This window comes from Eleutherodactylus coqui, chromosome 1 (genome assembly GCF_035609145.1).
Source record: "Eleutherodactylus coqui strain aEleCoq1 chromosome 1, aEleCoq1.hap1, whole genome shotgun sequence".
Taxonomy (NCBI): Eukaryota; Metazoa; Chordata; class Amphibia; order Anura; family Eleutherodactylidae; genus Eleutherodactylus; species Eleutherodactylus coqui.
This window is the reverse complement of record NC_089837.1, coordinates 427,067,364-427,091,897: the sequence shown is the minus strand read 5'-3', so window position 1 is coordinate 427,091,897 and position 24,534 is coordinate 427,067,364.

The following is a 24,534-nucleotide window of genomic DNA, read 5'->3' as shown; positions in this document are numbered from 1 at the left end:
TGGTCATTTATCTTTCTTCTCAACCCCTCCCAGAACCATGGAGTTTGGAATCTTGCCTGTTTTGCTTGGTGCTGCTGCATGTATGATGTTCTAGGTGGAATTCCCTCATCTCTTGATGTGAACAGTGTCCTATTCTGCTTGATGCTGTTTACCATCTATCGCAAGCTAGGCCCCTATGTTCCAGCGCGGGGCCGTCCCTATTAGGACGATTGCCCGCTTGCAGGCAAGGCTTCCTGGGGTTTGAGTTGTCTTGTTAGAGTAGCAACTCACAAGACAACGAGGACCCTTGTCATGGGATCCTGAGCTTAAGTGTTTTGGCCAAAATACAAACCAATACCTTGTACACACTTTAGCTATTCCATCTGCTTTTAGGTAAGTGCTTTGGTGTTTGTCAGTCGCTGTTGGATGTCTGCTCGCAAGTCCCATTTGCAGTTCACTTTACTTTGGTTTGCAGTTATTGCATTTTTAAAGTGGACATGACACATTAGCTGCAGCCCATACATCCCATACACAGGCTGTTACAGAAAGCAAATTTTACATCATGGTGGAGACCCAGAGCGATGGTACAGGGAGAGGTAAGTAAAAGCTGATTTTTTATTTTTACAGATGGGGAGCTTGGTAAGATCAAAATGGAATACATTGGACAATCCCTTTAAAGTAATTGACAATGTAAATAATAAAAGATAAGTTAGAAATAAACATAGACAAAAAGATGTTTTTGTTGTAGGATGTATGTATTATTTCTGCCATTATTTTATTGGTTAACTACACCAGTCTTTTCATATTATCATCTCTGTCATGTTAGACATTTAGTCATTTAGGGTTTAAACAGATGAGCATGTTACACAATACGTTTGCTCCTGCATATTTTTTTGCCCAGTGAAAATTGTATTTTGCTTTCGTGCCTGCGCAAATGCAATCACCGTACCCTGATATAAAAGGTCAATTAGCCTAATGCGGTTTTGGTGTTAATGAACCCATTAAAATGTGATTGTTCTCAGCAAGAGAAACCACGTAATCTTGTAGATATGATACCTTTTAATGGCTAACAAAAATACATGATGTAATAATAGCGAGCTTCCGAACCAACGCAGGGTTCTTCTTCAGGCTGATGGATTGGATCTGAAGAGGCATGCATATTTATACATACTTATAACATACATACTTATGACAAGGCACAGATATGGATGTGATTGGTTCGCACTTAAAAGGATTCTGCAACAGCAAACAAACTTTTTTTGTCTAGGCACTGATAGCGGAGTGAAAGTTTTATGGTCCCTAAATTACTGTTGGAGGGGGGGGAGGTCAGCAGGCTTAAATTGCTACAAGAGATACACAAACATTTTTAGCTAAACACTGATAAGGGAGTGAAAGTTTATGGTCCCTGAATTATTGTTGATGGGGGTCTTATCTGTATAATAAATGTCTCACACTTCCCATTCATCCATAAATCCTGGGGAATAATTTAACCCAGTATTCAGTGTGTCAAAGGTTGTTATCAATTTATATTCCCAAATTCTTCTGTGGTTTTGTGACTTGAAACCACCCTTCAATATCAAAACTCTCATATCTCCTATGTTATGTCCATGGTTAGAGAAGTGCTCGGCCACAGGTAATTCTCTTTTTCTGTGTTCAATCGTGTGGCGATGGGATCTCATCCTGGCTTTCAGTTTCTGTCCTGTTTCTCCAACATAAAGACCCCCAACAGGACATTTACTGCACATGATCAGGTACACAACATTGGACGAGGAACATGTAAATGTCCCTGGGATCTTATAGTCCTGCTGTGTGTTGGGGATCTGTATCCTGTCTGCAGTCAGTATATGTGAGCAGGTCTTACAGCTCCTTACATTACAGGGATAAGTTCCTTTTTGTGTGTCAGAGGGTAATGCACTCCTGATTATAAAGTTCCTCAAGTTGGGAGGTTGCCTGTAACACAGAAGCGGAGGGTCCGGGAATATGGTTTTCAGACGGTCATCCTTGTGCAGGGTATGGTGGAGTTTTCTTGCGGTTTTCCTTAGTACCTCTAGTTGCGGATTGTAGGTCACTACTAGAGGCACACGATTGTTTCTTTCCTTCTCCTTGTATTGGAGTAGTTGATTTCTGGGTATCCTGGTGGCTCTGGTGATTTGGTCATCAATTGAGGTGGGATGGTAGCCCTGATTTATAAATGTTCTTTTAAGATGGTACAAATGTTCCTCTCTGTCTGTTGGGTTGGAGCAGATCCGGTTGTATCTGATGGCCTGGCTGTAGACAATTGACTTTTTGATGTGTTTAGGATGGAAACTGTCCCATCTGAGGTATGTGGGCCGATCAATCGGTTTTCGGTATAGGGATGTCAGTATTGAGTTGTTTGAAATCTTTATGGTGGTGTCCAAAAAGTTGATTTCTGTATGCGAGTAGCTTAATGTGAGGTTTATGGTGGGGTGGAATGCATTGAATCTTTCATGGAATTTTATTAATTCTTGTTCGGTGTTGGTCCAGATGATCATGATGTCATCAATGTAGCGGAAGTAGGCCAATGGTTTGCTGGGGCAAAAGTCACAAAACCACAGAGGAATTTGGGAATATAAATTGATAACAACCTTTGACACGCTGAATACTGGGTTAAATTATTCCCCAGGATTTATGGGTGAATGGGAAGTGTGAGACATTTATTATACAGATAAGACCCCCATCAACAATAATTCAGGGACCATAAACTTTCACTCCCTTATCAGTGTTTAGCTAAAAATGTTTGTGTATCTCTTGTAGCAATTCAAGCCTGCTGACCTCCCCCCCCCCTCCAACAGTAATTTAGGGACCATAAAACTTTCACTCCGCTATCAGTGCCTAGACAAAAAAAGTTTGTTTGCTGTTGCAGAATCCTTTTAAGTGCGAACCAATCACATCCATATCTGTGCCTTGTCATAAGTATGTATGTTATAAGTATGTATAAATATGCATGCCTCTTCAGATCCAATCCATCAGCCTGAAGAAGAACCCTGCGTTGGTTCGGAAGCTCGCTATTATTACATCATGTATTTTTGTTAGCCATTAAAAGGTATCATATCTACAAGATTACGTCGTTTCTCTTGCTGAGAACAATCACATTTTGCTCTACTTGCTAACACGGTACCAGATCTTTGTTTTCATTGAACCCATTAAAATCAATCTATTTTCTGCGCTGTGTGCGTGGCATTGCCCTGCACGCAAAATCATTGTGTGTTATGTTCGTCTGTTTAAGCCTGTGAACCATCAGTCTAAGTAAACAAGTTCCAGCCTAAGGCCGACTGCAGATGGGCGATTCGGATTTCACATGCGGGAGCCCGCAGTGGAATCTATCTCTGAACGTGGCATGCTACCCCACATACCTTCTGTCTTCTGTATTGTGGATAACTGCGGAAGCTGGCTGTCGGTCGTACGTAATAGAGATTTAAAAAAAATAATAATAATAATCTTTATTTCTATAGCGCCAACTTATTCCACAGTTCTTTCAAAGCATGGGGGAACAAATAACAGAACGACAATTAGATTTGGTATGCAATTATTTGGAAAGAGACAGGGTGGGGGTGATTCATAAGGTACAGGGGCAAGAGACGAGGCATGGGAAACACGAACGGTATGACAAATTCCATGTTGTATTTAGTTATTAGGAAACAGAACAAAGGGGGAAGGAGGTACCAGGGCAAAAGATGTGTACAATAAGCATAGTGAAAAGTGTGGGGAGCCATAAGGAGGGGCATGTTGTGGGGGGTGGAGGTGGAGGATTGGATCAGGAGATTTTTTTTTCTCCCACGCTGTCACTAGGCGATGATGTGGGTACACCGTGGCCTATTCGCAATGTCCACTGCGGATGAGCTGTGAGTCTGACAGCTTCCATTGACTTCAACTGCAGCTGTCTGTGCAGAGTACACACAAAAATAGAACATGCTGCAATTTTAAATCTGCTTGTGGAAATCGCTATTTGCTTATGTGAGCGGATATGTGAATGTTCTATTTTTTTGGAGTACCGCCCATCCTCCGCACGGGTGACGATCTCAGATTCCGCAATTCAAATCCAGTCATGTTCAGCCGGCACAATGGTCCTTTTGCATAGTGAATGGAAGACCAGAGATCGCTCCTGCTGCCTTCCTCCATTCACAGTAAACAGGCAATCAGATGAATGACTGCCTATTTACACAGTCCAATCGTCGTTTAAATTTTCTCCTTGCTGAAACTGAACGACGAAGTGAATAAATTACCATCCGTTGTTCAGTCACTGGCAGCATTTACACTGAACATTTATCAATGAGATTCCTGCAATCCAGTAACAATAATTCTGTGTAAAAGGGCCCTTAGTAAATATGTCCTATTGTGCTAGTACAGTAAATCTGCCCAAGGGTCAATACATCCAATAAAGGATACTACAGGTATCCATTTAGAAGGATTATAGAAAACACTAAGCATAAAGCAAGTTGAAAAAAAGTCTGGTATTTTCCAGAATGTTTACATGCAAATATACGTAAAAGTCACTTGTATAAGGACCCACCCGGATGTCCAAGTCTATTCACAGGAGTTGATGGTCATAAAGATCAGAATGATTATAAAAAGTTCCTAATAATCATTTCCTTGTAAATAAGCATGTAGACCAATAAAGAACAACGAAAATATTGTTTACAATTAATGAGGTTGATTATTCATACATAAAGCCAGAATGATCTTCCATGCGTGGAATTCTTGTTCTCCTCCGTGTAAACAAAACTATTAATGAAAGCAACAATATCGCTACCCAGTCATCTCTTATTTCATGTCTATGGCCTGCAATCCTAAAATCTCCTAAACATCAGTAGTTTTCTGTCTGCATACTTTTATTGGATACATTTATACAACTTTCCAGGCTTTTACAGTGAAAGGTAGAGATCAAGCGAGGCCAGGAACTGCCGAGACTCATATTCCTGTAATGAAATAGCATTCTTGTTATTGTGCAATCATTTTTGGAGATATATCATTTACCTACTACATGGAGTATTTATGTTATCTGCTTAATAAAACTTGACTGGTGTCTGGCTCTGCAGTTTGTCTAAATCTCTTCAATGGAAAGATCACTGTGGTCCAGCGGATTACAGAGCTGATACCCATGACTTGTTTAAAATTTGCATCAGATGCTCTGGCATGTGTTAATGGGGTATATAGCAGATAAGGGATCATTTGTGTGTGGCCCAGACACATTGCTAATGTATCTCAGATCAGATAAGAGTCTGCCACATAGACAACAAACCAACAAAATGTAAAAGTTCCAAACTACCCTTGTGTCTAGGTGTGAAATCAGCCACTTCTCAACTTCTCATTTACCAGCAGCACTTTCACATATGGTTTTATTTAGAAAGGCACCAAAAGCAACAAGTGTCTTCATGGCCAACAAGAAGACAAAATGTACATAAAGATTCCATATATTTGGAAAATGATGTTATGTTTACTTCGGTCGTGAATTAATCCCTTCCCCCTGCAGCCAGTTTTGACCTTCCTGACAAAGCCCCATTTTTCACATTTAAAGTGTATCTCTTTAAGTGGTAATAACTTTGGAATGCTATTATGCAAGTGATTCTGAGTTTGTTTTTTCATGACGAATTGTGCTTTATGTCAGTGGGGAATTTTGGTTGACATGTTTAGGGCTTTTTTTATTTTAAAAAATCCTAGTTTTACTTAAATTTTTGACAAATTTGCAATGTTCAAACTGAATTTTTCTGCTTGTTAGACATAAAATTATGCCATGTTAAATATCTAATAAGTAACATTTACCGTGTACGAACTATACGTTGGTACTTTTTTAAAAACGTCCTTTTATTTATTTTCTATAGTACAAAAAGGAGCGCAGGAACTTCTTCTTATTTGTACTGTATAGTGCTTCAGTGGGTCATACCTTGAGTGTGACACAGACTCCTGGCTGCTCTCCTGATATAGCCCATCGGGATTCCGTGGATACGCAGGGAGACGTTTTGGCATTATATATCATGGCTACCTAGGACTTGGAGGTGTAGGTGGAGCTCAGGACCGGGCTCCACTATACACCGGGTGAGTCTATTTTGATTTGATTTATTGCCCGCATTGGGCTGCTTTCCATTTTCCAGGAGCGGTGTCCTGATTGATATATTACTTTTATTTATTTTGGATGTCATAAAGCGTGTAAGTATTTCTAATTTTTATGCAAATATCCAAAATCTATTTGTTAAAGGAGTAACTCCGTTCTGAATTGACAGTGATAGGCCTACATATTCGAAATCCCCAGGATCACCCCATTTTAAAAAGTGATTCCCAAAATTTTCAAATTTTCAAAACAGCTTTTTCCTCTCCAGAAGTAATAGCATGCTATGGCAAAGTGATTTTTCATGTCCACGAGCGGAAACCAATTGCGGTTTCCGCTCGGAGATGAAAAATCGCAGCATGCTCCATTTTACTGCTGTTCCCACACGGATGGCTTCCACTGAAATGAATGGAAGCCGTCTGGCCTGCGGCCTGTCGGCAATGCCATGGATTCCGCGGGAATGTGTTCATGACGCACCGGCCGGCACTTCTGCACACATTACAGAAAATAGAAGACCCAGACAGGTATGCAGGATCTTCCGCCACAGGCATGGGCTGGTTCCTGCAAGCTGAATCTGACCTGCCCCTGGACAGGAGGCCTTACGGGTTAAATCGTGAGGATCAGAGCAAAGCTGCAGTCACGATCCTGCTCCACTCCTGAGGTCCCTCTTAGTCAGCGGTGTACATATATGGCCCAATGCAGTAAATGGTGACCTGCTGCTCCATACATGTATGGCGCATGTTTCAAAAAGGGATAAGAAGTCCAGAATAATTTCATCCCCCATGAGCACAGAATTGTTTACTTTTTTTACAGTCAGACGAGTGTTTTTTTTTCCACACCTATGTGCGCAAAAAATAGCACTGCACGGATGTGCAAAATGTGCCTGACTGAAGCTCTGTGCTATTGGAACAGCTATGCTTGTAGAAGTGCAGCTGCTCCCCAAAGGTCCACTCATCACTCAGCACTTTTTGTGCGATGCTTTTTTAACATTAGAAAGTCCCAGTGACAAAAAACGCAGCGATATCGCGTGAAAAAAAAAACACGCAAGAAAAACGCAAGTGTGCAGGAGCCCTAGATAAAATGTTTTCATTCCTGTATTCTTCACAAGCCTCTAGGTAATCCCTCGAATGTGTTATGTTCAAAAGACTTTTATTGAAACTTTCAGGGTAATACAAGAAACATGCAAGCAATAAAACATCAAAGATATAACAAATAAGTGGTAGTAAGATAAAGTGTGTAACTTGCTGTATTGTCTTGTGCTATAACAATTGGTATCCCTCTCATTTATATATATAAAGCTGAAAGCCCTCACTGACTCACTGACTGACTCACTGACTGACTCACTGACTCACTCACTCACTGACTGACTCGCCAAAAGTTCTCCAACTTCCCGATGTCGTAGAAACATGAAATTTGGCACAAGCATAGATTATCTCCAAAATAGGAAAAGTAATTGGGTCCCAACTCCATTATTCAATTCTAGCGCAAAAGAATTAGCGTCAAAATTTTACGTACATAATCTAAATCTGTCTCTTCCCAATGTCATAGAAACTTAAAATTTGGCACGAGCATTGATTATGACATAAGTAGGAAAAGTTAATGGGTCCCAACTCGATTATTCAATACTATGCGCAAAAGAATTAGCGTCCAAATTTTACGTACGGAATCTAATTCTCTCACTTCCCGGTGTCATAGAAACGTGACATTTGGCATGAGCATTGATTATGTCATAAATAGGAAAAGCTCATAGGTCCCAACTCGATTATTCAATTCTATGCGCAAAAGAATTAGCGTCCAAATTTTACGTGCGGAATGTAATTTCTTCACTTTCCGGTGTCATAGAAACGGGAAATTTGGCACGAGCTTTGATTATGTCATAAACAGGAAACGCTAATGGGTCCCAACTCGATTATTCAATTCTATGCGCAAAAGAATTAGCGTCCAAATTTTACGTGCGGAATGTAATTTCTTCACTTTCCGGTGTCATAGAAACGGGAAATTTGGCACGAGCTTTGATTATGTCATAAATAGGAAAAGCTAATGGGTCCCAACTCGATTATTCAATTCTAGCGCAAAAGAATTGGCGTCGAAATTTTACATGCGGAATGTAATTTTTTCACTTTCCGGTGTCATAGAAACGGGAAATTTGGCACGAGCATTGATTCTGTCATAAATAGGAAACGCTAATGGGTCCCAACTCCATTATTCAATTCCATGCGCAAAAAAATTAGCGTCCAAATTTTACGTGCGGAATGTAATTTTCTCACTTTCCGGTGTCATAGAAACGGGAAATTTGGCACAAGCATTGATTATGTCATAAATAGGAAAAGCTAATGGGTCCCAACTCCATTATGCATTTCTATGCGCAAAAGAATTAGCGTCCAAATTTTACGTACATAATCTAAATCTCTCACTTCCCAATGTGATAGAAACATGAAATTTGGCAGGGCATTGATTATGTCATAAATAGGAAAAGTTAATAGGTCCCAACTCGATTATTCAATTCTATGCGCAAAAGAATTAGCGTCCAAATTTTACGTACGGAATCTAATTTTCTCACTTTCCGGTGTCATAGAAACTTGAAATTTGGCATGAGCATTGATTATGTCATAAATAGGAAAAGTTCATAGGTACCAACTCGATTATTCAATTCTATGCGCAAAAAAATTGGCGTCGAAATTTTACGTGCGGAATGTAATTTTTTCACTTTCCGGTGTCATAGAAACGTGAAATTTGGCACGAGCACTGATTATGTCATAAATAGGAAAAGTTCATAGGTCCTAACTCGATTATTCAATTCTAGCACAAAAGAATGGGCGTCGAAATTTTACGTGCGGAATGTAATTTTTTCACTTTCCGGTGTCATAGAAACGGGAAATTTGGCACGAGCATTGATTATGTCATAAATAGGAAAAGCTAATGGGTCCCAATTCCATTATTCAATTCTATGCGCAAAAGAATTAGCATCCAAATTTTACGTGCGGAATGTAATTTTCTCACTTTCCGGTGTCATAGAAGCGGGAAATTTGGCACAAGCATTGATTGTGTCATAAATATGAAAAGTTTATGGGTCCCAACTCGATTATTCAATTCTAAGCGCAAAAGAATTAGTGTCCAAATTTTATGTACGTAATCAAATTCTCTCACTTCCTGATGTCATTTTTTATAAAGGAAACGTCGCATGGTTACCTCCCTGTGGTGTTTCCTGGGTAACGCAGAGAACTATGCAAAATGGTGAACATATGTTTTCCCTCAGTATCTCTAAAGTAAGCACGACTTCATAAGATTTTCCGTGTGAACACCAGATAAACACCAGTACCAAATTAACTCGGGCGAAGCCGGGTATATCAGCTAGTGTATAAATATACCTGAAGCGCTGGTTATGATAACCAGAAAGGGGATCCACATATTGTGTTATTCTCCAGTTCCTTAAATTGCATCCAATCCAAACAAAAATTAAATTAAGAAACCAAGTAACTAGGTTTAAAAATAAATGAATTAAAAAAAACGGTCAGGGTGTGAATGGGAAGGTAATATAGCGGGGTACCTAGGAACGGGGAAGATGAAGAGTAGATAAGCAGAAAAGAAAGATGGAGAGAAGGAGAAGAAAGAAAAGAAGCAGCTCTGAAGATGTGGACCGCAAATCATGAACAGGGATAGTCTACTCCACCCAGGTGGAGTAGAAATCTGTACATGCCTCTTCAAGATTAGGGATCTTAGTTCCTTCATATGTTTTATGGCACCAATGACTTCTATCCATGCTATTCTCGGGATCACATTACTTTGTTTCCAGTATCTAAGGATGATTTGTCGCATTGCAATGATAAAATGTCTTAACAAACCATTTTTATTTATAGATATTGATCCCAGGAACGTGGACAAAAGTGCCATCTCTGGGGTTCTACATTGTTGTTGTTAGCTGTTTAGTTGTTCACGACTAGAGATGAGCGAACGTACTCGTCCGAGCTTGATATTCGTGCGAATATTAGGGTGTTCGGGATGCTCGTTACTCGTAACGAGCACCACGCGATGTTCTGGTTACTTTCAGTTTCCTCTCTGAGACGTTAGCGCGCTTTTCTGGCCAATTGAAAGACAGGGAAGGCATTACAACTTCCCCCTGTGACGTTCAAGCCCTATACCACCCCCCTGCAGTGAGTGGCTGGGAAGATCAGATGTCACCCGAGTATAAAAGTCGGCCCCTCCCGCGGCTCGCCACACATGCCTTGTGAGTTAGCTGAGGGAAAGTACTATCGTGCTGGTGCTGCTGTAGGGAGAGCGTTAGGAGTCAGTGTAGGCTTCAAGAACCCTAAAGGTCCTTCTTAGGGCCACATCTACCTGTGTGCAGGCTGCTGCTAGCAATGTTTTTTGTTTTTTTTTCTCAAAATCGGCAGTGCAGAGCATTGCACCCGGCATTAGGGACAGAAGTGGTGCATAGGCAGGGAGAGTGTTAGGAGTGAGTGTAGCCTTCAAGAACCTCAACGGTCCTTTCTAGGGCCAAATTTAAGCGTGTGCAGTACTGTGCTGGCTGCTGTTAGCAGTGTTGCATATTTTTTTTTTCTAAAAATCGTCTGTGCAGAGCATTGCACCCTCCATTGATACTACAGGGACAGAATTGTGTAGGCAGGGCCACAACAGAGTTATTGTTCATTGAATACACGCAGTGGGTCCTTCCCTTTGCAAAAAAGGAAAAGAAATTGTATTTGGCCTGCCTGTGTCAGTCCTAAGGTCTCCGTGTACGTGTGTGCTGCGTGGACAACGTACAAAAATCAGACGCAACCAGCTACGGTTTACTGCAGGCTTGCGCCATTGTCTTTCCTGACTGGCAAATACCTGCTCTGCTAGAGTTAATAACTCTGCTACACTAAAGTTGTGTGTCACTTTTTCAGGGCCACACTACAGTTCTAAAAGTTATTGTTCATTGAATATACGCAGTGGGTCCTTCCCTTTGCAAAAAAGCAAAAGAAATTATATTTGGCCTGCCTGTGTCAGTCCTAAGGTCTCCGTGTACGTGTGTGCTGCGTGGACAACGTACAAAAATCAGACGCAACCAGCTACGGTTTACTGCAGGCTTGCGCCATTGTCTTTCCTGACTGGCAAATACCTGCTCTGCTAGAGTTAATAACTCTGCTACACTAAAGTTGTGTGTCACTTTTTCAGGGCCACACTACAGTTCTAAAAGTTATTGTTCATTGAATATACGCAGTGGGTCCTTCCCTTTGCAAAAAAGGAAAAGAAATTATATTTGGCCTGCCTGTGTCAGTCCTAAGGTCTCCGTGTACGTGTGTGCTGCGTGGACAACGTACAAAAATCAGACGCAACCAGCTACGGTTTACTGCAGGCTTGCGCCATTGTCTTTCCTGACTGGCAAATACCTGCTCTGCTAGAGTTAATAACTCTGCTACACTAAAGTTGTGTGTCACTTTTTCAGGGCCACACTACAGTTCTAAAAGTTATTGTTCATTGAATATACGCAGTGGGTCCTTCCCTTTGCAAAAAAGGAAAAGAAATTATATTTGGCCTGCCTGTGTCAGTCCTAAGGTCTCCGTGTACGTGTGTGCTGCGTGGACAACGTACAAAAATCAGACGCAACCAGCTACGGTTTACTGCAGGCTTGCGCCATTGTCTTTCCTGACTGGCAAATACCTGCTCTGCTAGAGTTAATAACTCTGCTACACTAAAGTTGTGTGACACTTTTTCAGGGCCACACCACAGTTATTAAACGTATTGTTCATTGAATATACGCAGTGGGGCCTTCCCTTTGCAAAAAAGCGAAAAAATTATATTTGGCCTGCAGGCTTGCGCCAATTTATTTCCTGCCTGGGAAATCAAATCACTGGTAATACAGCATGCTGAGGGGTAGGGGTAGGCCTAGAGGACGTGGACGCGGCCGAGGACGCGGAGGGCCAAGTGAGGGTGTGGGCACAGGCCGAGCCAGTGCGGTGGCCAGGGGTAGAGGCAGGGCCAGACCGAATAATCCACCAACTGTTTCCCAAAGCGCCCCCTCGCGCCATGCCACCCTGCACAGGTCCAGGTGCTCTACGGTGTGGCAGTTTTTCACAGAGACGCCTGACGACCGACGAACAGTGGTGTGCAACCTTTGTCGCGCCAAGATCAGCTGGGGAGGCACCACCAACAGCATGCGCAGGCATATGATGGCCAAGCACCCCACAAGGTGGGACGATGCCCGTTCACCACCTACGGTTTGCACCACTGCCTCTCCCCCTGTGCCCCAACCTGCCACTGAGATCCAACCCCCCTCTGAGGACACAGGCACTACCGTCTCCTGGCCTGCACCCACACCCTCACCTCCGCTGTCCTCGGCCCCATCCAGCAATGTCTCTCAGCGCAGCGTCCAGACGTCGCTAGTGCCACAGTTTGAGCGCAAGTACGACGCCACGCACCCGCACGCTCAAGCGTTAAACGTGCACATTGCAAAATTGATCAGCCTAGAGATGCTGCCGTATAGGCTTGTGGAAACAGAGGCTTTCAAAAGCATGATGGCGGCGGCTGCCCCGCGCTACTCGGTTCCCAGTCGCCACTACTTTTCCCGATGTGCCGTCCCAGCCCTGCACGACCACGTCTCCCGCAACATTGTACGCGCCCTCACCAACGCGGTTACTCCCAAGGTCCACTTAACAACGGACACGTGGACAAGCACAGGCGGGCAGGGCCACTATATCTCCCTGACGGCACATTGGGTGAATTTAGTGGAGGCTGGGACAGAGTCAGAGCCTGGGACCGCTCACGTCCTACCCACCTCCAGAATTTCGGGCCACAGCTCGGTGGTGGTATCTGCGGCGGTGTATGCTTCCTCCACTAAAGCACCTTCCTCCTCCTCCAACGCAACCTCTGTCTCGCAATCAAGATGTGTCAGCAGCACGTCGCCAGCAGTCGGTGTCACGCGGCGTGGCAGCACAGCGGTGGGCAAGCGTCAGCAGGCCGTGCTGAAACTACTCAGCTTAGGAGAGAAGAGGCACACGGCCCACGAACTGCTGCAGGGTCTGACAGAGCAGACCAACCACTGGCTTGCGCCGCTGAGCCTCCAACCGGGCATGGTCGTGTGTGACAACGGCCGTAACCTGGTGGCGGCTCTGCAGCTCGGCAGCCTCACGCTCGTGCCATGCTTGGCCCATGTGTTTAATTTGGTGGTTCAGCGCTTTCTGAAAAGCTACCCCCACTTGTCATACCTGCTCGGAAAGGTGCGCCAGCTCTGCGCACATTTCCGCAAATCCCACACGCACGCTGCCACCCTGCGGACGCTGCAACATCGGTTTAATCTGCCAGTGCACCGACTGCTGTGCGACGTGCCCACACAGTGGAACTCTACACTCCACATGTTGGCCAGACTCTATGAGCAGCGTAGAGCTATAGTGGAATACCAACTCCAACTTGCGCGGCGCAGTGGGAGTCAGCCTCCTCAATTATTTACAGAAGAGTGGCCCTGGTTGGCAGCCATCTGCCAGGTCCTTGGAAAATTTGAGGAGTCTACCCAGGTGGTGAGCGGCGATGCTGCAATCATTAGCGTCACCATTCCTCTGCTATGCATCTTGAGAAGTTCCCTGCAAAGCATAAAGGCAGACGCTTTGCGCTCGGAAACAGAGCCGGGGGAAGACAGTATGTCGCTGGATAGTCAGAGCACCCTCCTGTCTATATCTCAGCACGTTGAGGAGGAGGAGGAGGAGCATGAGGAGGATGAGGAGGAGGGGGAAGAGACAGCTTGGCCCACTGGTGAGGGTACACATGCTGCTGGGCTGTCATCCTTTCAGCGTGTATGGCCTGAGGAGGAGGAAGAGGAGGAGGAGGAGGATCCTGAAAGTGATCTTCCTAGTAAGGACAGCCATGTGTTGCGTACTGGTACCCTGGCACACATGGCTGACTTCATGTTAGGATGCCTTTCTCGTGACCCTCGCGTTACACGCATTCTGGCCACTACGGATTACTGGGTGTACACACTGCTCGATCCATGGTATAAGGAGAGCCTTTGCACTCTCATTCCCGAAGAGGAAAGGGGTTCGAGAATGATGCTATACCACAGGGCGCTGGTGGACAAACTGATGGTAAACTTCCCATCCGACAGCGCTAGTGGCAGAAGGCGGAGTTCCGAGGGCCAGGTAGCAGGGGAGGCGCAGAGATAAGGCAGCATGTACAGCGCAGGCAGGGGAACATTCTCCAAGGCCTTTGCCAGCTTTATGGCTCCCCAGCAAGACTGTGTCACCGCTCCCCAGTCAAGGCTGAGTCGGCGGGAGCACTGTAAAAGGATGGTGAGGGAGTAAGATGCCGATCGCACGACCGTCCTCCGTGACGCCTCTGCCCCCTACAACTACTGGGTGTCGAAGCTGGACACGTGGCCTGAACTCGCGCTGTATGCCCTGGAGGTGCTTGCTTGTCCTGCGGCTAGCGTCTTGTCAGAGAGTGTGTTTAGTGTGGCTGGGGGAATCATCACGGATAAGCGTACCCACCTGTCAACCGACAGTGCCGACAGGCTTACACTCATCAAGATGAACAAAGCCTGGATTTCCCCAGACTTCTCTTCTCCACCAGCGGACAGCAGCGATACGTAAGCAATACGTAGGCTGCACCCGCGGATGGAAGCTACGTTCTCTCTCACCATCCAAAACGGGGACATTTCTGCTTCATCAATCTGTGTCTAATATTCCTCCTCCTCCTCCTGCTCCTCCTCCTGAAACCTCACATAATCACGCTGAACGGGCAATTTTTCTTAGGGCCACAAGGCTCACTCATATAATTTTTCTAAACAATTTTTATATGTTTCAATGCTCTTAAAAGCGTTGAAACTTTAACTTGAACCAATTTTTCGTTAAACTGGGCTGCCTCCATGCCTAGTTACCACTTAAGCCACATTAACCAAAGCGATTAATGGGTTTCACCTGCCCTCTTGGTTGGCCATGGCCAATTTTTTGGATGTACATTAGTACTGTTGATACAGCAATTTTTGTGGGCCCTCGCCTACAGTGTAATCAAATGAATTTTTTGCCCACCTGCATTACAGCTGACGTTACATCCGCTGTGTTGGGCAATGCAATGGGATATTTTTGTGTATCGCCGGTGGGTTCCAGGGAGCCACCCATGCTGTAGGTGCACACGGAGTTTAACCTACATGTGTCCACTTGTAAAGAACCCCAGTCTGACTGGGGCATGCAGTGTGGGCCGAAGCCCACCTGCATTAAGCACGACATTACTACCTCAGCTGTGTTGGGCAATGCAATGGGATATTTCTATGTACCGCCGGTGGCTTCCTGGCACCCACCCATGCTGTGGGTCCACAGGGAATTATAAATGCATCTGTGTCCACTTGTAAAGAACCCCAGTCTGACTGGGGCATGCAGTGTGGGCCAAAGCCCACCTGCATTAAGCACGACATTACTACCTCAGCTGTGTTGGGAACTGCAATGGGATATTTTTATGTACCGCCGGTGGGTTCCAGGGAGCCACCCATGCTGTAGGTGCACACGGAGTTTAACCTACATCTGTCCACTTGTAAAGAACCCCAGTCTGACTGGGGCATGCAGTGTGGGCCGAAGCCCACCTGCATTAAGCACGACATTACTACCTCAGCTGTGTTGGGCAATGCAATGGGATATTTCTATGTACCGCCGGTGGCTTCCTGGCACCCACCCCTGCTGTGGGTCCACAGGGAATTATAAATGCATCTGTTTCCACTTGTAAAGAACCCCAGTCAGACTGGGGCATGCAGTGTGGGCCGAAGCCCACCTGCATTAAGCACGACATTACTACCTCAGCTGTGTTGGGCAATGCAATGGGATATTTCTATGTACCGCCGGTGGCTTCCTGGCACCCACCCCTGCTGTGGGTCCACAGGGAATTATAAATGCATCTGTGTCCACTTGTAAAGAACCCCAGTCTGACTGGGGCATGCAGTGTGGGCCGAAGCCCACCTGCATTAAGCACGACATTACTACCTCAGCTGTGTTGGGCACTGCAATGGGATATTTTTATGTACCGCCGGTGGGTTCCAGGAAGCCACCCATGCTGTCGGTCGACAGGGACTTCACAATAGGGAGTTGTACCTGCCTGTGTCTATGAATTAAAAAGCCCGGTCTGACTGGGGCAAGCAGAGACACCTTGACAGAATGAATAGTGTGTGACACATAGGTTCCCCATTGCTATGCCCACGTGTACAGCTCCTGATGGCGGTGGCACAGGATTCTATTTCTCATTGCTTCTGTACAGCATTGTGGGCTATCGCCCCGCCCCTTTTAAAGAGGGTCGCTGCCTAGCCGTGCCAACCTCTGCAGTGTGTGCCTGCGGTTCCTCGTCATGGCAGACGCACTTCTAAATAGACATGAGGGTGGTGAGGCATTAGGGCAGCTGAAGGCTGCGCAGGGACACTTTGGTGTGCACTGTGGGGGGGAGGGGGGGCGGTTGGGCAGCATGTAACACAGGAGAAGTGGCAGTGGAGTGTCATGCAGGCAGTGATTGTGCTTTGTTGGAGGTAGTGTGGTGCTTAGCTAAGGTATGCCATGCTAATGAGGGCTTTTCAGAAGTAAAAGTTTTTGGGAGGGGCCCCACTCTTGCCGCTATTGTGGCTTAATAGTGGGACCTGTGAACTTGAGATGCAGCCCAACATGTAGCCCCTCGCCTGCCCTATCCGTTGCTGTGTCGTTCCCATCACTTTCTTGAATTGCCCAGATTTTCACACAAGGAAACCTTAGCGAGCATCGGCGAAATACAAAAATGCTCGGGTCGCCCATTGACTTCAATGGGGTTCGTTACTCGAAACGAACCCTCGAGCATCGCGAAAAGTTCGTCCCGAATAACGAGCACCCGAGCATTTTGGTGCTCGCTCATCTCTATTCACGACCCTTGGCGACCCTGTAGGGGTCTACATATTGCCCTATATAACCTAGAGATGTCCTGCCAAAAGGGAGGTATAAGTGGACACTCCCACCAAATGTGCAAAATTGAACCAGAGTCTGACAAGCATCTCCAGCATTGTTCTTTTACAGAGGGAAACCTTTTGTGTAGTTTGGTTGAGGTTCTGTACCATTGCAAGACTATTTTAAAGTTGAGCTCTTGTAACCTACTTGATGCAGTCATCTTATAAGTCATTATGTAGGATTTAGACCAGAGCTCTCCAGAGAAAGACCTACCTAATGTTCTCTCCCATTTCCCCACCCTACCACTTCTCAGTCTGTTCATATAATAGCAGTCCATAGACTAGAGAAATTGCATGTGTAGGTGCTTCAGAGGCGATACACAGCTTCTCAAAAGGAGTAAGATCTACTGTTACATTTGATCTAGGGGGTAAGGTGTTGATATAACTACATAGCTCAAAATACTGGAACTAAGATCCAATTGGTAGATCCAAGTCACCCTTTAATTCAAGAGGAGTTCTTACACACGGGGAGATGTCACTTCCCAGGAGGAATGAAAGGTAATGCTGTGGTAGAGTAGTTGGTAACTGGGGATTACCCACTAATGGAGTGAGTAATACCTCTAATGTTTTGCTTCTACCACTTTCTACCAAATTGGGACTGATAAAAAACTTTGTAAAGGTTATGATTATGAACAAATCTGGCCCAGGTTTCTTGCACTTAAAGGGAAAAAAATCAAATAAGTGATGTGAAAGGAAGAAATCTTTGTTTGTGATAAACTATGGAAGCTACTGGCTGCCAAAGAACTTGTTGGCTTGATACTGTCAAAGCTGATACTGGTATGGATATTGCACAACTGAAAGAAGCAGTGCAAGACTGAAAGACATGAAGAGAGCTCGCCTTTAGGGCCGCTGAGGGTCGTGAACGACTAAACGGCTAACAACAACAAGGAACCTACTGGGTGATTCTGTTTTTATAGAAAAGCTAAACAGTACGGCGCTCACTACATAAAAACCTTGGGTGCTGAATGTCCTTAAAATATATATTCTAGATTCTCATCTGGAATTCTATCCTGATAACCTACCAGCAGTCCGCGATGAACAACGAGAAAGGTTACAACAAGATATCCGAACTGTGGAGGAGAGTTATCAAGGTTGGTGGGCTCTCCCAATGATGAGTGATGTCTGCTAGTTTTTAAAAAGGAAAACAACAGGACAAAAAATAGGAAAAAATGAGCTACTTTTTTTGCTGATACCTATGCAGTGATATATTAATATGGCATATATAATTATTAGAGATGAGCGAGCATACTCACTAAGGACAATTACTCGATCAAGCATTGTCCTTAGCGAGTATCTCCCAGCTCGGAAGAAAATGTTCGGCTGCCGGCGCGGGTGAGAGGTGAGTTGCGGCAGTGAACAGGTTGGAGCGGGGGGGGGGGGGGGGGGGAGGGGGAGAGAGGGAGAGAGAGATCTCCCCTCCGTTCCTCCCCGCTCTCCCCCGCCTGCCGCTGGCAGCCGAATCTTTTCTTCCGAGCGTGCAGGTACTCGCTTAGGGCAATGCTCGATCAAGTAATTGCCCTTAGCGAGTATGCTCGCTCATCTCTTTATTAACACTGTAATTCTACAGCTAACAACGAAAACACATGCTGTAATAAATTACAAGTTGAAGTTCAGCTTTAACTTGGAATTTCATAAAATGACATTTACTTTCTTTTCCAAGATGTGTAAATATTGCATTGTATATATGTATATTGAAATATGGCAATTGTTGATGCACAACCATCTGCCAAATTAGTTAAAAAATGTATTTTACTCATGTTATGGAAAAAGTTAAAAATTGTTGACTAGTTCTATTAGACTGTATTAGTAAATAGGTCCCAATAAGTGTCATACTTGGCAAATTTGGAACAGTGTTAATATTCACGCCTTGCAACTGTCCATGCACACACTTTTTCACACTTCTACACACCCTGCTGAACATCTAACACCTCAAAGTGTTCAGCCTTGCAGATGTTTATGGAGCAAAATAACAGGTTTTCAAAATTTGGTCAAGAAGGAATGGCTTTCCAAGATATGGAGACTGTAGAACTCATCAATGTAAGCTGATCACAGGCATAAAGACTTGGCTGTGATACAACAAGCAGTCTGGTTTTTATTTTAATCGGACGACTCTTCTGAATGAGGGCATACACAAAAAGATTGTATTTTTTAATGGACAATTATCCATATTATGTGAATTATCGAATATTTGCTTTGCTTACGTGTATTTTTTATAGACAATGAACTAACGATCACAACTGTCGTATTTACTACTAATAACTTTTAATACTGTTTAAAATGTGTTGTGCATATACTGTATACCTATAATTAGAGGTATTGGTGGATTTTGTTACCCCCAACATATTCATTTGAAATACATGAGCTGCATGATTCTATTTATAACAATGATTGCACTTATAAAACAATTTTCAATCTATCATATGTTCATTTGTGATTTCAAAAATTGACATTAGAAGTAGGCAGAATGAGTAACAATAATAATAATCTTTGTTTATATAGCACCAGCATATTCTGAAGCACTTTACAATGTAATCATCTAGTATATCATTGGTGGGGGTGGGGGGGATTCAAACATTTATGGGAAAAAAGCTCTGCCTCTACATTTATTACCAAATAAATAAGTCTAGGGTTTGATTGGGAGATTGAAACTGGACAGTTAAATAAATAATTGTCCATCTGACAGCTGTCATGTGGAACTTCAGGGGCTGAGGGTAGTGAGGTACAGCCTGAAACCACCAGCTTAGGGTGGACACCCACTTGCGATTTTTTTCCCCTGCGATGCGACAGCGATGATTATGAAACCTATGATTTTCAATGGTTTCATACTCATTTGCGATGTTTCAGCAGAGCTTCGCATCGCAGAGAAGAAATTTGTGATATCGCTCAGTGTTTTCAATGGGGCCAGCGGCAGCAGTGAGAGAATATTGCGGACTTCTGCCACAGCTGTGACAGCTGTGGCAGGATTTTCCTTCATCCCTGCCACAGCTGTGGCAGAAGTCCAGCATGCTATCGCATTGCCTTCAATGGGGTCGGCGCTGCTGCTGGCGTGGGGACCACGGGGATGAAGGAAACTCCTGCCACAGCTGTCACAGCTGTCAAAGCTGTGGCAGAAGTCCGCGATATTCTTCCTGTGTTTTCAATTGGGCTAGTGCTGCTGCCGCTGGCCCCATTGAAGACACTGGCGATATTGCAGCGTTTTTGGTGCGCTGTGAGGCGAGTGTTTTCACTCGCTCTCGTAGCGCAAGAAATAAAAACGCCCGTGGGTGTGAGCCCTTAGTCACCAACAGAGTTTTTTGCTCTCCTGGAACAATATAAACAGAAAGGGCTATAGGCATGAGAATTAAGGGCAAGTACAATATATTGCATGCAACATTCAGAAATTATTAAACAGAAGGTACTGTATCTTCTATATTTCTTTTGCTAATTAAATCCTTAGGTGTTCATAGACTTCTATGATAGAATGCTCTATGATATGATAGAAGTCACTGGTTTCACAAGTTTTTGTATAAATAATGAACTAGCAAATTAAATTTAAAAAAAACAAAACAAAAACATTTCTCCAAATTCTTTAAAAATATATTTAACATAAAAAATGGTAGGTAATTTTCTGATGACACATTCCCTTTAATTGAGCTATAAAATGTGATATATTTCTATAAAGGGCAGGAGTAACATGTAGAAATAAAATAAATGTTTCACCAAATGTGATGGATATGTTTGAACATTTTTTCAAATAAAGCTGTCAGGGCAAAATACATCAAGTACATTTGATGCCTAATAAATACAATGCCCACAAAAGTTAATGAAAAGCTGCATATTGTAATGGCATTGTACACCATTTTACCCTATAGAAAAGCTATTGTGGAATACATAAAAACTCAGAGCTGCCATTACATGGACAGTTTTTTGGAATAGGAAATAAAACGTAAGAGTTTCATTGGTTCCCTATTACCAGAACATGGTAGGACTTATTTATTGACCCCTGAACGCCAAAATTCTGGCATACAAAAGTTGCATTTCTGGCACAATGTGACTTTTGAGGCTTGCACACCCCGCACAACTACTTTTTCAAAAAGTGGGCAGGACATGGCTTTAGGAAACATGCACAGTCCATCGCTTTTACTATCTATGTCAGAAATTGGCATAGATTAAACCAATAACCTACTCCAGAAAATGTATCCAGAGGCTTGCACCTCTTCATATATTTCTCGCTGATATGAATGGCGTTGGAAAGACTGGCCTAAATAAATATGCCCCAGTGTGCTGTGGAAATTCAGATGAGGATTACATCGTTAGACCAATGAGCATTGAAGAAACTAGACCCACGCAGACTGAAAGACAGTGTGCAACAATATTTCCCCCTATAAGCAAAGCTCTCAGAGAGCATATTTTTAATAGAAGACACAATCTGATTCAAATTTTTGTATGTATGAAAACTGGAAGTTCAGCAGGGGTCAATAAAATACTATGGATGTCAGCAATCGAACCCAGGACCTCTTGTACTCAAACCGGCGATTCTCCCTGTTGAGCTATACAACCTGTGGACAGTTCCCCTGCATGACTCTCAGCCTTGTTCCATGATCCCGCTAATTGAATTCCTGCCTCCTGGTCCTGATTCTGCCTCTGACTCTGATTAGGCTTGCTATATAAACCTGGCCCTGATCTCTTCTTCCTTGCGTGATTATTCTGCTGCACAGCATTTGGTCAAGCTCCACTACTGCCTGCTCCTCTACTATTACTACAAGACCTCCTGATACTGACTTCTGACTACGCTACCCACCTCATCCATTTGTACTGCAACCAAGACCTCCCATGCTCCTGACTACTCCCCGAATACTCTCCAGACCTGCAGCTCCTAAATCTGGGCACTGCATTTAAGACCTGTAGAACATGGATCCCAAATGCTTGTAGGCATGTAGCAGTAGAGCTAAGCTGTCTAAGTCACCTGAGGTCAGATACTTTCTGGGCAATGCAACAGATGTGGTGTTACAGTAATACTTAAGAAATGGCTTGCATAATGTAATGTGACTGATTTTGAGAGATAACTAATGGAAAGAAAGCTAATGAGAAACAGATACTAAAAATGCTAATTTCTCCATATCTAAGCAGTCCAATTTTTGCAGCTAAATATCCAGATTTTGAATGGAGCAATACTACACCCCTGCAAATAGCCTTAAACTAGAGGTTTTAGTTTTATCTCTCTAGAAACGTCCATACACATGGAATTATCCTTTCAGTACCTGAAATATTTGCTTTGAACAGCTTTGTGCCACCGTCTGAATATAGGGCTCACTGATCAATATGAAATATGCATGCAGTATACAAGAGCATTCAGTGAGAATGCAGCCAATAGGACACGCCATAGGCATAACTTGCCAAGCATTTTGTTTTACTCTTCACATAGGCAGCCAACAAGGACATGATCCAGTTGCATAGTTCAATTAATTCTGGCTTTTTTGCAGCCTTTTCATGCAGTCCTCAAATGATACCGCAAACAATACAGTAATGGGCATCTTTGGACTGCATTTCCATCATGCTTGATGGCGACCCTATTGTGTTTAATATTATCATTACCAAACACTCTTATAGCTTTGGGCTAATTCCTTGGTATAATGAACATTTTTTTTTCAACATTTAGGGACAGTAATAAAGTTGGATAGTTGTCCATAAATACTGACCTATACAAGGAAGCACAAAACATGTTTACCTTATGTACAATATACTTTTCTTCATAGGAACAATTAAAAAAAAATGTTATTGATATCCAATAGTAAAGTAATAGTAAATAAATAAGCAATTGCTCCACCACTACGGCTGGCTATAACCGCTGACAGCCTTACACATTGCCATGAAAACAATAACTGTTTGTCTGGCGGTGTTATCTGCTGGTAGTCACAGGTGTCCTCCATCTGCACATTTGGCAAACTAGGGCTCTGATGTACATTGATGATATTTTCAGACACTTTGTGGATAATTTCGCCTGGCATAGTAACTATGGAATTGTACAAAGCCTTCAATTTTATACTATTAGTTGTCTTTCTCTGCACTGTGCAGGTGATGGAACAAAACTATAGCCTGAGGGAAGACTGCAGTGCCTTGCATAACAGAGCACTCTAGAGCTCCACACAAGGAAATTATTTAAGGGAACATTTTGAACTAAAATCATTATTTTTTTTCACTGCGAATAAACAAATTAATACAATGCTATATCAGCAGCACACAACACACATCAAGATTTTTTTTTTTTACAAAAAGTCACTAAGTTAACTATTTTGCAGTTTAGTCTATAAGAAGACTATTATGTGTTTCTAAGGTCTAGAGGTGTGAACCTCTCAGTTTAGGGATGACATAATCTGTAGGTCATCGAATGAACAAGAGTGGCTCGATAGAATTTGTTTCTCTCCATGCTGTCAGTTATTAGTCGAGCACAAACATACAGCGTTCTACAATGCTTTAGCACAAAGTACAGGCAATAGTGTAAACAGGCAATAGTTTGTCTTTCAACGATTAGCCAATAACTTTTGCAGGGAGTTTGTGTTCAGAGACCGTGAATAGGAGCAACAATCATTCTGTGTAAAAGCACATGAGCAGCAGGTCATTGATACGCTAACAAATATCTGTAGTGACTATTCTGAGTGACTATTGGTACAATAGTTGTCCTGTGTAAATCCACCTTAAGATTGACCATAAACATTAGGTTAAAGTTGGCTGAATCATATGATTTTGGCAAGATCAGTAAATTATCTAAGGTGTGTGAGAACCTCCCATCTCTCCTCTGAATGCAGATTTAAGGAGAAAGATGGATTGGGTATGTTGGATATTTTTACATATCCAACCTTTTCTTTCTTTGGGATGTCCTGCAGCAGAGCATTCTGGTAATGGCTTCTTTGCTTTACCCAATGAAAAACACACGTATACACTTGGCTGGGCTGAGCTGAGCATGCATATTTATGAGCATGTTTAATTCAAGTGTTATGCCAGCTCTGTTTATACTAGCACCATGACTTCCGTTATTAATGGAGATATGGCAGCTATGACAGAGCATCTGTTGTTAAACAGATCCCAACAGATCCTGATAGATTTCAGTTTTTCATATGTTTTACAGAAAATTATAGCAAATAGAGTCTAGTGGTACAGTGAATAAAACCTACAAGTTAAACAGAGTTTCTATTCTATTGGGGCATTTATGTACAAAGAAAAGAAGGCGTAGCGGGCACTGCCAACTAAGATAAAGACTCATATCAAGGTACACAGAGTATCTCACATAGAAAGCAACATAATTTATATCAAGAGAAAGCAACCTGTATGCGGACAGACTGACACACAAACAATAACTTATGAATATATATTGAGAATACATTAATACACACAACATGGAAATAAAAACATTTACAACACTGACACTCAACCATTACACAGCAAGGATACCATGATAGATAACAATATCCCCTCAGTCTCCTAGTTCATACAGGCAATTAAATATCTACTTCTGAACAGATGGAAAAACCAAGTAAACAATAAAGCTAAGTGAACAATCGCTCAGCCAAACTGCACATGTAGTGCATAAATGCCA